Raw genomic sequence first — 14149 nt, 5'->3', positions numbered from 1 at the left:
AGGCTCGACCAAGTGCACCAACAACTTCTTCTACTAAGATGAGCACACCAATATTACTCACAAGCACAAGTTACACAAACTTGAGCAATACCACAAGATATGTAAGAGTATGACACAAGTTAGCAATTCACACTAAACACAAGATATATCAATAGTAGCAAGTATGAATTGCGGGATATAAAGTGTAGGCCTAAACAATTAATCTTTACAGGGAAATAACCAACACAATATAATGAGGACAACAATATGTATTGAATGTATGCTCAAGTAACCAAAGTAAACCACAAGTAAGGAGTTTGGGTTACGGATAACCGAAGTCACGGAGACGAGGATGTATCCATATATTCACTTCCTTGGAGAGAAGCTAGTCACCATTAGAGAGGTGGATGTTACCACGAAGGCCCAACAACGCCACGAAGGCTCACCCTATTCTCCTTGAGATATCACCACGAAGGCGATTCCCAACCACTAGTGGTAGACCTTGAGGCGGCCTCCAAACCTTCACAAACTTTTTGGGGGACAAATCACAAGTTGATTCCTCACTAAAGCACTCCTACTGCCTAGGAATCTCCAACCTCCAAGAGTAACAAGATCAAAGGGGAAATGTTCAAGCCTTGCTCAAATCACAAATTGCTTTGGTCAAAAGAGAGAGGAGGAGTGGTTGTATGCATGGATGAAATCTCTCTCAAGAACTCTAAAAAATCTCTTCGGGATTTACCACAAGAATTCTCAAATCCCACCAAAAGCAACTAATGCTATGGAGGGATGGAAGAGGAGAAGAACAATGGAGGAGCTCAACAAATGAACCCTAGATCCATGTGATAGTTTTCCCCCAAATGGATTGGATTTTTGAGACTTGGGGGAGGAGTAGAGAGCTCAAAACAATGGGGACATCTCAAATCCAAAGGCCCTGCCTCGTTGGGGAAGAAGGGTACCTTATATAGTGCCCCCACCAAATCTGCCAGTTATGCACAGAAAAATGTAGCCCAAAACTTCCGGGCTTGCCCGGAACTTCCATGCTCCCTATTGAGGCACACAATGTAAAGTTTCTGGTTAGCCCAAAACTTGCCCCGAAACCTGCCAGGAACTTCTGGCCCCCGGAAGTTCCGGCTTGCCCGAAACTTCCGGGCTCCCTATTAAGGTACACAATGTAAAGTTTCTGGTTAGCTCGGAACTTCTGGCCCCCGGAACTTCTCGCCCTCGGAACTTCTGGAAGGCCCAGAACTTCCGGGCTCCCTTTGGGACAGATTTTCGCAAACTTTCTGTTTAGCGTGGAACCTTTTCCGGAACCTTCTCGGAACTTCCGCCCCCAATAAACATCCAGCATACTAATAGTAAAACATGCATAACTTTTACATACGAACTCCGATTTTTATGACCTGGGCTCATTTTGTAGCTATTGAAAAGCTCCAGGTCCTCACATAGAGAACCACCTAATATCGAACGAAATGGATGATGCAATAAATGAAAAGGTTTGAGTATAGAATTTGGGGAACCCTTTTTTGGCTAACGGTTTTACTTTGGGATATATGATAGAAGTGGAATTGTGTATAGAAAATGTTGACTTGAGCAAGTCCATTACGAAACCCTTTGATCCCATCTTAATAGTGCGGGATCCCTAAAACTCAAGAATCATAAAATAGCTATACTACATAGCTACCGATAATCGATTCTTGAGTATATATGTTTATTCAGTGATTATCACTCCACAACACTAACGTCAAAGGAACTAATACCTGTGAGTCAAGCCTTTCACTTGAGCTTGATGTTATTGTTTCTTATTGGCTCAAGCTGAAGGCAAGACATTGATGAAGTCTTCAAGTAGCTCTCCTATACACAATGTGGAAAGCCTTGCTTTGTATTCATCTTCAGTTGTCCATCATGTGAACATCCACAAGCTTCAAGCATGTAATCCTTAGGAATGGTTATCTTGAACTTCCCCTTCTCAAACATGATCATGAACACTTGATGTCATCCTCTCATGGACACTTGGAATCTCTCTCTTGATGCGAGCCCATGAGAATTACCTAACCCTCATAGACATAGACATCACATAGTATGGGTTAGTACAAAAAGTGCAATTGACAATTACTTACCATACCACAAGATCCCATGTGGTACATCATTTGCGCTTGTGTGATGACCAACTTTGTGTTAACTCTTTGATCTTTATCTTGGTCAACATTTATCTTTGATCCATGATTAATCTTGATGTCTTGAAGGCCTTATTATTTTCTTGTTAGGTTTCATTTCTTTAAGAAATGATTACCAATATCTTAATTCACCATGACCATATCAAGTTTCTCGATGAATCTCATATTGGCTATAACTTGCTCGTCTTCATAATACAACATAGTTTCTTGAGAGGCACAATGAATTCTTTACTTGAATTACTTGCTTCCACACATAATCATCCAAGACTCAACGTATGAGCTCATCATGATTCTATTTTCAATATATATGTAGAACTTTGATCTTAGTTATTCTATGAAGATCTTGATCCATCATGGTTCAAACCATAAGCCAAAGCATGAGAATGTCTGAGATCCTCAATGAACTCCACATAGATCACGTCTTGTTCATCACATGGAATCATCTTGATCGTATCATATTTGATTCAATCATTGAGCTCATCCTTGATGCATGCACAACAATATGTATATGACATTCATTTAGAATTAACTCGATCTCCTTCTTGCATATTCGTGGAACATACATACTTAAATTCATCCAATATTCTTGATGTATTGAAAATAGAACATTCCTTCAAATGTATAACTCAATGTAAACATTAGTCCATTAGGATTTTCATCAATTACCAAAACCACACATGGGGAGTACATGCACTTTCAGCAGCGCTCATCCTCCATCTATTGCATGACAAGGACCACGACCGTGGCCCTAGGAATGGTTGGCTCATCTTCGATGGTGGTGGCACCCTTGTTCCCGCGAGGGATTTTCCACGGTCGGCGAACGTTGTGCCTCCACCCTCTCTAGTAAGCTTCGATTTCTCCCCCATGAAGATGAGTACCTAGTTAGGTTCGTAGGGCAGTATACGTAATGGTTGTAGGACATTGTCTTGTTCACATTCAATTCGATTGGATCCAATCTGATTTGATCCGAATCCATTACATTTGGGTTGAACCAGAGCAATGCTAGTGTTGATAGTGGTTAAATGATAATGATGTCGCCTTACTCATGCTAGATTATGCATATGGGTCTCTTTTTGCCACATTGTTACTTCCTAGGCTAGATTGGTTTGTTCATGCCACATTCATATTGCCTAAAATTCTACATTATTGTTGTTCTTTGCTATGATCTCAAATGCAACTGCCACTAATCATCAACAATTGCATATGATCACTACCAATAATCATCACTACTTTGCTAACTATCATACACTTTACTGACAAGATAATGAAGACGGAGTGGGACACAACCGACGAAAGAGCGGAGGTCGTCATCGATGCCGAGGATGTCGAGGACCTCATCCCCATAAATTGCAGCTCAAGAGGCCAGAGGTTTTGAATAGGGTGGATGCCTATGACATGCCACGAGGAGGGAGCATGGGAGCCTATCAAGTTCTATGCGTGGATCAAGAATGAGAAAGACTTCACCATGCTTGTCATCCCGGTTGCCTTTAGGTCAACGATGAAGCAATGGATGGTCGTCAAGCCTGCTCAAGTCGTCGGCCTCTTTGCCAACAAGTGATGTGATTTATCGGTCCACGTGAAGATCTTCAAGGGGCACATGGTGCTCGAGCGTGACTAGCAGTACTTCTGTCGGTGACACATGTTCATCCCTAGCGACACATGTTCGTCTCTAGCAACTTGGTCATCATGTGGCTCTCCGGCTTGGTCCTAAAGGTGAAGATCTACAAGGCCAACTCCTCCAACATCTGTAGGGCCCGCTTCTTGAAGCACAACTGTTCTCGCAACATCTGCCATGACCTCTATGTTTTTTGTGTGTAGATCATCAAAAGTATGAACCAAGTTAGATCTCAAATTAAGCTTGATTGTCTCCTTTTGTTTCTAAACATGCCTATATTTTGCCCATGGATCAGTATCCTGGGTCGCAACTAGGGCATGAGATGCCGTGCCTTTTTAAGCTTAAGCATAGTACTAATTATGATCTGCATGTTCTTGGTGTGATGTTCTTACTTCTTTTGTTGTGAAGTGTTGTATGATGTGATATGTGTTGTGTGTGCTGCAAAAGTGATGGTAAGGCCACCACTTTTGAAAGGGGTGAGAAGAGCAACTACTTGCACGCTGTCAAACATATTTTCACCCCTAAATTACAAACACAAGCAACCAAACAATAGGTCACCATGTCGGCCTTGGTGCAATGCACACAACCAATCAACATGTAGATGTTGATTTTTTGCCTGCATATACTCAACCACGCCCTGATGGATCAAGTATGCAAAGTGGAAAAAAATGATGTAGGTAACCAATCGCCTCCCATATAACTGAATTTAATTTATACAACAACATTTTTGGGAGAGCATGCTAGAACATATTCAGTTGCACCATATAAAAAATAAATTATTACAAAAGTTAATCCATGAGGATTGACTCAATAAATGCAAATTTTATTTGAGAAACAATCTTACAAGACAAATAATCCACATAAGAACAATCTTGGGACCGTTTTCTGCTAAAAAAGAAAATAGTCTTGGGAATCGCAATCCTCCGAAATACTTATGAAAATCCTTTGGATGAGACTCTTAGTGGCCATAGTTCCATCATTTAGATGAAGTTGCATAGATAATGGAGGTAGATGAGACATGTTATTTTCATTTTATTTTGAGAGGAGACCTATTCTTTCTTTTATAGTGAAGCTTCTGTATAGCTTTTTTTATTGTGATTGTTTGGTTTCCTTTCTTGTCGGTCCCACGGTCAGAAAAACGACTCAATGACAGAAAGGTAATATAGTCTGGGTGCTAGATTCTATGTGCGAGGACTTAGTCCCCGTCGATATGATGGAGGATGATGGTGTGGATGCTCACTTGGATGCGGAGGGGTATTCGACTCCTTTGCATTCAAATGAGCAGATTTTAACCGTCAATGATTTGGTGGTACATGTGTATTCGACCCGTTTGCAATCACATGAGGGTGTTCGCATAGACCTTGGTCATATGGACTCAAAGGAGGTGTAGGATAAACCAAAACGGCCCTGGAAGAGGAGGGTTTCTCCTACATCCGCCGTACGTAGAAGTGCAAGAATAAAATTCAAAAGAAAATTTCATGGTGAGATATGAAAGGATTTTTTTGAAATAGGAGAGGTCTTGCAGACTTGGCTAAATGAAGGTTCATGGCTGAAACTTCCATAAAACAAAGACTATATTTTATTTTTCTACTCGAGACAGGTACGACCAATTTTACATCATAATTTTTGAATATTGTATCCGACGGTGTTGATTTTGAGTGGCATTGTTCACCTCCAAAGGAAGACCTGACAAGATTTTAATTGGGGTCAAATGCGAGACGTTAGAAGTGGTAAATGCGGTACTTGGAGACTTTACCGAGTGCGCTCAAAAATTGATGGGTTTAGGTGGGCATTGCTTCCTATCTATGGGGCGGCGCAACCTCAACTTAAACATGATTTCATGCCAGACCTTGTGCGGGTTTGCGAGGACGAGATGTTACCTATCCTAGTAGGAGGTGGCTTCAACATAATTAGGAGGACATACGAAAAGAATAATAATAACTTCAATGGAAGATGGTCATTCATGTTTAATACTATTATAGAGAGTATGGATTGAGGGAGATTGACCTCACCGGTAGAAAATTCACATGGGTGAACACGTTGCCAAACCCAAATTATGAGATGTTGGATCGAGTTCTTGTCAGTATAGAGTGGGAACAAAAATTACCCTTAGTAACAATGCAAGCATTAGAAATGGGAATTTTGAATCATACCCCAGTGCTTGTTTACTCCTCGGAGGCGACCCATCCATGCAACAAGATTGTTTTCTCTTTTGAAATATCGTGGTTCGAAAAAGAGGGCTTTGTCGATATTATTGCTCGGGAATGGGCTGATACGTCTCCAACGTATCTATAATTTTTGATTGTTCCATGCTATAATATCATCATTCTAGGATACTTTTCGGGTATTTATTTACCAATTTATATTGTTATTTAGAACTAACCTATTGATCGAGTGCCAAGTGTGAGTTCGTGTTTTTTGCATGTTTTTGGCTTTTCAGGTTTAGTGTACCAAACGAAGTCCAATCAACCCAAAACGTTTTTATGATTTTTTTCTGGACCAAATAAAGACCTAGAAGCTTTGGGAGAAGACGGGAGGTCGCATGAGGGGCCCATGACCCATGAGGGCGTGACCAGGGGGTAGGGCGCACCGTGATAGCTCCTGGCCTCCTCGGCCGCCTCCCGACGCCCCTCTTTGGCCTATAAATTCTCATATATTCCAAAAACCCCAGGAGAGCTCGTGAAACCCTTTTTCTGCCACCGCAAGTCTGTATCCCGCCGTGATCCCATCTGGAGGCATTTTTCAGTACTCCGTCGGAGGGGAATCCACCACAGAGGCCTTCATCATCATCCTCGTTGCCTCCATGGTGATGTGTGAGTAGTTAACCACAAACCTATGGTTTTGTATTTAGTATCTAGATGGCTATCTCTCTCTCTCTCCTGATCTTCAATACAATGATCATTGCATCTTTGCTTTGATCTATCCGATGTAATGCTTTTGTGCTATGTGTTTGTTGGGATCTGATGAATTGTGGGTTTATGTTCAGATTATTCATGATAAAATATTGTATTCTTCTCTAGATTCTTCTATTGATTCTTATTGCATGATCATTATAGCTTTATAAATCTCTCCGGTCTATTAATTTGCTTTGGCCAAGCAGATTGGTCTTTCTTCAGTGAGAGGGGTGTGTTGTAGTAGGTTCAACCTGACGGGTTTCTATATCCCAGTGACAGAAGGGAACAATATACTTTTTTGTATTGTTGCTACTAAGGATAAAACAATAGGGTTCATTCATATTGATTGAGTTTAGTTTGTCTACATCATGTCATATTTATCCAAGCATTACTCTATTTTACTTAATACTCTAGATGCATGCTAGATAGCATTCGATGAGTGGAGTAATAGTAATAGGTGCAGGTAGGAGTCGGCCTATTTGTTTATGGACGTGATGCCTATATACACATGATTATTGCCATGAATATGAACATGATTATTTGCTTTTCTATCGATTGCCCAACGGTAATTTGTCTACTCATCATATGTTTCCTACATGAGAGATGCCACTAGAGAACACTACGCCCCCCAGGCCTTTTGACTTATAAATTACAAAAAGCTTTCAATACCTCGCTGCCTTTATTTACCTTTTATTTTATTTTGCAATTATCCATTACTATCTACCTGTTTCACTTGCTTGCAAATAACGAGTCCAAGGGGATTGACAACCCTCTTGCCCGCATTGTGTGCAAGTGTTTGCTCTTTTGTGTGCAGTCGCTGAAGACGGTGGTTGCGTGTTACTCCTATTGGTTCGATAAACCTTGGTTCTTATCTAGGGGAAATACTTACCCATTTGTACTGCAATTTCTCATTCCTCTTCACGGAAAATCCAACGCAGATCATAGACATCATGATCGAGCGCGACCGAGAGAAGATCTAATATTGAGAGATGTCAATATAAGATCATACATTTGCGATAGTTCTTGCAAGATGGGCAAAGAATGAAAGCAGGATTTATAGAGTGGAGAACGAAAGGTTGATTTTCCTTATATATGAGTTAGATTTGAAAGCCGAATCGATCTTATTAGATGGAAATGAATGGGCTTCAAAGACTGAGGTTGAGCAGAAGTTATGAGTACTTCTCAGAGAAACAGAAATGAAATGGGCACTGAGAGAAAAAGTGCGCTAGGTTTTCGAGGGAGATGACAACACACACCATATGATTGCAAATGGAAAGCATATAAAGAAGAAGATATGTCAGCTTGAACAAGATGAGGGTACAATTATAGGGCATGCGAACCTAAAGTTGTACATCTCTAACTTTTACGAACAACTTTTTGGAGCACCAGGGGACAACTTTGTGTCACTTGATGAGTGTGAGGTTGGGGATGTACCTCAGTTAGGGGCATATGAGAATGAGATCTTGTCTGCACCATTCACTAAGAAGGATGTGTTTGAAGCAATAGCACAAATGAAAAATAATAGGGCACCAGGACGGGATGGTTTTGAGCAGAGTTTTACAAGATATGTTGGCATATCATTAAGGATGACCTTATGCTATGTTCCATGACTTGTTTAATGGTTAACTTCAGCTCTTCCACATGAACTTTCAGACGATTACGTTATTCCCAAAGGAGGAGGAGGCCGTGTGTATCGACCAGTTCAGACCGATATGCCTGCTTAATGTGAGCTTCAAGATTTTTACCAAAGTGGGTACAGATTGATTGACGAGGATTACACATAGTGTGGTGCAACCGAGTCAGTCCTCTTTCATGCAAGGAGGGCACATACTAGTGGGTGTGGTTGTCTTACATGAAACATTACGTGAAATCTAGTCAAAGAAACTTGATGGAGTGATCTTGAAAGTGAATTTCGGGAAGGCGTATGATAAGGTTAAATGGTCATTCCTTCAATAGGCTGGAGGAAACATGTTGAATCCTTTGTGCAAAAGGGTAGCGTTGATATTAAGGTAAATGATGATACATGTCATTATTTTCAGGTGCAAAAGGGCCTAAGACAAGGGGACCCGATGTCTCCTATTTTTTTCAACATAGTGGTCGATATGTTGGCACTCCTCATTGGTAGGGCCAAACAAGACGGCCAGATAGGTGGGTTATTACCACATCTAGTGGATGGCGGTGTATACATACTACAATACGCAAATGAAATGGTTATTTTCATGGAACATGATATGGCAATGGCTAGAAATATGAAGCTAGTCTTGTGTCTCTTTGAGCAGTTATTGGGACTGAAGATCAATATTAACAAAAGTGAATTGTTCTATTTTGGAAGAACCAAAGAAGAACAAGATTCGTACAAACAATTATTTGGAGGTGATTGGGCTCCCTACTATTTTCATGTTTTGGTATACCAATTCATCATCACAATATCTAATAAGGAGTGGAAATGCATTGAAGATTGATTTGAAAAAAAACTAAGCTGCTGGAAGGGTAAGCTTATGTCTTATGGTGGAAGGCTTGTTCTGATCAACTCGGTGTTGACAAGCATTCCAATGTTTCTACCGTCTTTTTTTGAAGTGCGTGTAGGGGTACGAAAAAGATTAGACTTCTATCAGTCGTGTTTTTTTCTAGCAATATGATGAAAACAAAACAAAATATAGGCTTTCCAAATAGGATATTATTTGTAGACCGAAGGACCTGGATGGCCTACGGATTGAAAACTTAGAAGTCAAGAATAGATGCCTTCTTAGCAAGTGGCTATATAGGTTGTCTGTTGAGACTGAAGGTATGTGGGCACAAATTTTGTGGAATAAGTACCTATATTCGAAACCTCTAGCCCAGGTTACTGTTAGACCTAATGACTCTCCTTTCTGGAGGGGCTTATGCACGTGAGAGCTGCTTTCTTCCATAGTACCAAATTTATCACTGGGAACGGTAACACAACTAGGTTAGGGGAGGATACTTGGTTAGGGGAGACGCCAACGTATAATATTGTGCAACATAAGAAGCTTATGTTGCTATAGTATCGTGTTCTGTCCCATTGATTATCCAGTTCAGAAGGTCTCTAGTAGGAGACCGATGGGATAGCTGGTTACATCTCGTGCGGAGGTTGATGGATGTCCACCTCTCTGATGAGCCAGACATGATTCACTGGAAACTACCCGTTGGTGGGATATTTTCCGTCAGGTCCATGTATCTAGACTTAATAAAGTTTGGTCCAATTCCAAAATCAAGTGATATTTGAAATATTAAAATTCCTTTGAGAATCAAGATATTCATGTGGTTTGTTCACAAGAAAGTGATTCTTACAAAAGATAACTTACTCAAGCGAAGATGAGAGGGTAGTAAGCGATGTTAGTTTTCTGATCAAGATGAGACTATTAAACACCTCTTTCTCAAATGTACGCTAGCCAGACTCTTATGGCGTACGCTTAAAGTAGCCTTCAATATTAACCCTCCGCCTAGTATTAACACATTATTTGGATCGTGGCTAGATGGAGTGGAGTCGAGTATTCGAGGACATATTCGGTTAGGAGTATGTGCACTACTACGACTGATATGGAACTGCAGAAATGACATGATTTTGTTTTTTAATATGCAACATCTTCTATGTTTTTTGCAAGTCATATACAAAGCCATGTCTTGGATCCGTACATGGTCATTACTTAGCCATGCGGAAGTCAATGAGCATATATCTATTGGGTGCAACCATGAGAAGATGGTAGCACGGGTTATTTATAACCGGTTTGAATGGCGGTCCAATAATAAACTAGGTGTATAGTCATCTAGTACTATTCTTACCGGTTGTGGCACATTTATCTTATATCTATTATTGTACTTTGACTTTTTGAAAGCGGCTTATGTATCACACAACTTTTGTGCGACATTTTAGATTGATAATATGGTTGCATGAATGCATTCAGATGAAGTGGCCCGGAGTTTTTCTTCCTTTTCAAAAAAAAAACCTGCCTGGGCAAGAATATCATAGAAAACCAATGATACGATTTCCACCCTATCAATATAGTCACATCTAGACAGTGTATGTATAACCTCACACACACTCTGTATAAAGTCGCGTGCCATTCAGAAAGGGAAGCAACAGCACGTACGTGAATGACATGCCTATGCTAGTAAACAGAAACAGTATTCCTTCCAAATGAGCTTCTTTCCCTGAAATACGATATTCCTTTGGAAAACCAGACAGGATTCTATCTCTAGGGCTTCGACACTGTCAACATCAAAAGAAAAGTAAGCTCCCCACTCAACCAGAACCAGTGAAGCATCTATCAATAAGAGCATGATCTGCTGCTCTGAAGACATCTTCGACGGCCTGTGAAGAAGCACTACTTTCATCGCCAAGATACTATTCTACTACCTGACAAGCAAATGCCTTGCAGCTGTGACTTTGGTTAATCTCTACCGTGCAATCTCTAAATCATTATTGTTAGGTAAGATGCATGAACTCTTAATTTGCCGTTTATGTCTGTTGAGCAAAAAATTAAATCTCTCTCTATATACAACAACTAAAGAGCAAAGCGAAGGTGAACGTGGCCTCCAACAATGGCAGCTCCTGAAGACCAAAGCAAGCGTGAACGTGGCCTCCTACAAGGCAGCACGCGAGAGAGACCAAAGCAAGCAAAGACTTGTTATTCGTTGCTTACAGACGACCATCGACTGACTGGGTAATAATAATGCAAGCCAAGGGGGTAATTAATTAAGGCTTTCTCTTTCTTTAGCCGATCCAAATCACATCGAATCGATTCGGATGCGCCGACCCACACGCACTGTCACTGGGAAGGTGCCAAGATGTATGTGAACGACCTTGACCGCAACATCCACCAACGCAAGTAGTTTGGATTGTAGCTGTGATACATACATTATACACACATATACCAAGTCAAGTCAAGGGCGTTCACATTAGCGTCATCTTGCTTGCTTACGCTAAAGATTTTCAGCAATATTTTTTGTTAACAGAGTACAGAGACAAATGCTCATATAAACGTAAATACACTCATTTCTATAAACACACGAACCACATGTTACATGTATGGACATCCTTGAGAGATTAAGCAGGGCCGAGCCGATAAAATCTAGGGCCCTGAGGGGGGGGGGGGGGGGGGGGGGAGGGGCAAACGGTGGCGGCCGCACCGGGCCCTCGGCACAGAAGGGGCCCCCGTCCAGGGCTCGAGGCAGATGAGCATCAAACACGCTTTTCCCAACCGCCAACCGTCATTAGAGTATATGTTTGTTTTTCTGTTTCTGCTTCTCCACTCTCCAGCCTTCACCAAGGAGAGAGCTGAGTGTTTTTCCTATAGCAGACTGTAGGGATGAAGATGGGCGAAAACTTTCCGCTTTTCCGGCAGAAAAACGGAAATGGAGAGGAAAAATGAAAATGAAAACGGAATTTTGCAAAACGAAAATGAGAGTGAATTTTTTTATGCGGAAATGGAAACAAAAATGAAACAGTGTTTTCCGGCGAAACAAGTGTGGAAATGGAATTTTCCGTTTCCGCCAATATGGAACTTTTCGTTTTCAATACGATCAAGAGTTACAATGTAGGAAAGATTTGAATTTTGATATACTATCATGGTGGAAGGTCAATCAAGTTGAGTTTCCTATTCTGTCACGACTTGCTCGAGATATCTTATCTATTCAAGTGTCGACGGTTGCCTCGGAGTCGGCATTCAGTGCTGGTGGGCGGGTTGTTCACCCGTTTCGTGGTTGTCTTGAACCTGAAACCGTCGAAGCTTTAATTTGTACTAAAAAATGGATTGGAGCATCGAAAGGTAACCTTTTAGATTTATTCAAATTTCATGTGCATCCTGTGACATAATAATAATAATCATTAATCATTCAGGTAGTGACATTGCATCTGTTGTCAAAGACATGGACATGCCAAACTTGGAGGAACGTTTTACAACATTGGTGCACATGGTCTGCATTTTATCTAATTTCTGACTTGTATTATGTCTAATACTCGTAATAGAGAACTTGAAATATATTTGTATGCTTGCCTATGTAGTTGGAGGAACCACAAGAGGATGATAGTGATGATGACCTGGAGGACTTCATGGATGCAGACATGGAGGACTATTAGTTACTATATTTAAAGTTTAAAATATTTGCATCATGGATACTTTTCTTGTTGAGTTGAAGTGTGTACTACAGTACTAGTACTATTATTCAAGCTGAGCACTATTGTGATTTAAGCTGCACTGTTTGGTTGTTGGATGCCTTTCAAGTTTTTATGTTGTGAAAGTTGAATATTTATGCACAAATGAATATCTAATTATATATCTATAATATATCATAATATTTTATAACCATCTTATCCATTGTGTTTTTGTCTACGGTTCAAGGGTTCTTTGTTCCGGTGAACATCCACTTCTATCTTTGTATCAGTGTTGTATTCGCTCTGTTTTAGTTTCCGGTAGTATCTGTTTCCGTTTTTGTTTCCCGAGTTTCTGTATTCATTTCCGTTTTCGGAAAAAAACATGAAACAAATGTGGTAGCACCTAGTTCCGTCCGTTTCCGCTCCGTTTTCATCCCTAGCAGACTGGGCTTTGGGCCTTTATTATTTTTTACAACGAAATGCTGGATTGCTGGTTGTTAAGTGGTGATGGGCCATTCAATATGTAAAGTGGTGGTGGGCTAGAGTAATTTGAGGTTGGAAGCGCACGGTTCAATATTAATTTAGCATATAGTTAAAAAAGACATGAATTTCTCTCTCAAAAATGGAACATGAATTACTGTTTTTTCCTTTGATGCCGGTTCTCTTGTACAACTATTTTTAATTGACAGCCGATTGTTCTGTCAGAGTTATTTATGTACATTTTCCATATCATATTTTGGTTTTAATATGTTCGTATAGGTTGATTGTAAATTGTATCGCATAGATTTAACGTTTGCACTATTTGTTTCTCCATAAAAAAATTAGTCACCCACTCTACATAAAAAGAATGAAATAAAATAAGCTCATTCACTTATACGGGTGATCATAATTGTCCTAAAGGCAACTTAGACTGATGTCATATGCTATCGCCCCTTGCTTGACAGCATGTGACTGACCCTTGATCTCGGCCTAGTTGGAGTCATTATCACCAGCCCCAAGCGGCAATGTCGGAAGGCGAGTCGCCGAGAGAATACTGCATGGCACCATCGTCTAGATGACATAGTTTCACAATTTAAAAGAAGGTATGTCTTTAATTATCTTTATATTGATATACTCCCTCCGTTCTTAAATATAAGTCTTTTTTTAGAGTTTTCACCAGAAAACTACATACAGATGTACATAGACATACTTTAGAGTGTAGATACACTCATTTTGTTTCGTATGTAGTCTCTTATTGAAATATCTAAAAAAACTTATATTTAGGAACGGAAGAAGTATAATGATTGTAAGGCTCATATTCTAGTTTCGTCCCGGGGCCCCGAAATCTCAGGACCGGGCGTGGTGCTAACTAAAAAATAGGGCTCTGTCTCACAAA

Source organism: Hordeum vulgare, chromosome 5H (genome assembly GCF_904849725.1).
Source record: "Hordeum vulgare subsp. vulgare chromosome 5H, MorexV3_pseudomolecules_assembly, whole genome shotgun sequence".
In the NCBI taxonomy this organism is placed as follows: domain Eukaryota; kingdom Viridiplantae; phylum Streptophyta; class Magnoliopsida; order Poales; family Poaceae; genus Hordeum; species Hordeum vulgare.
Note: the sequence above shows the minus strand (reverse complement) of the source record.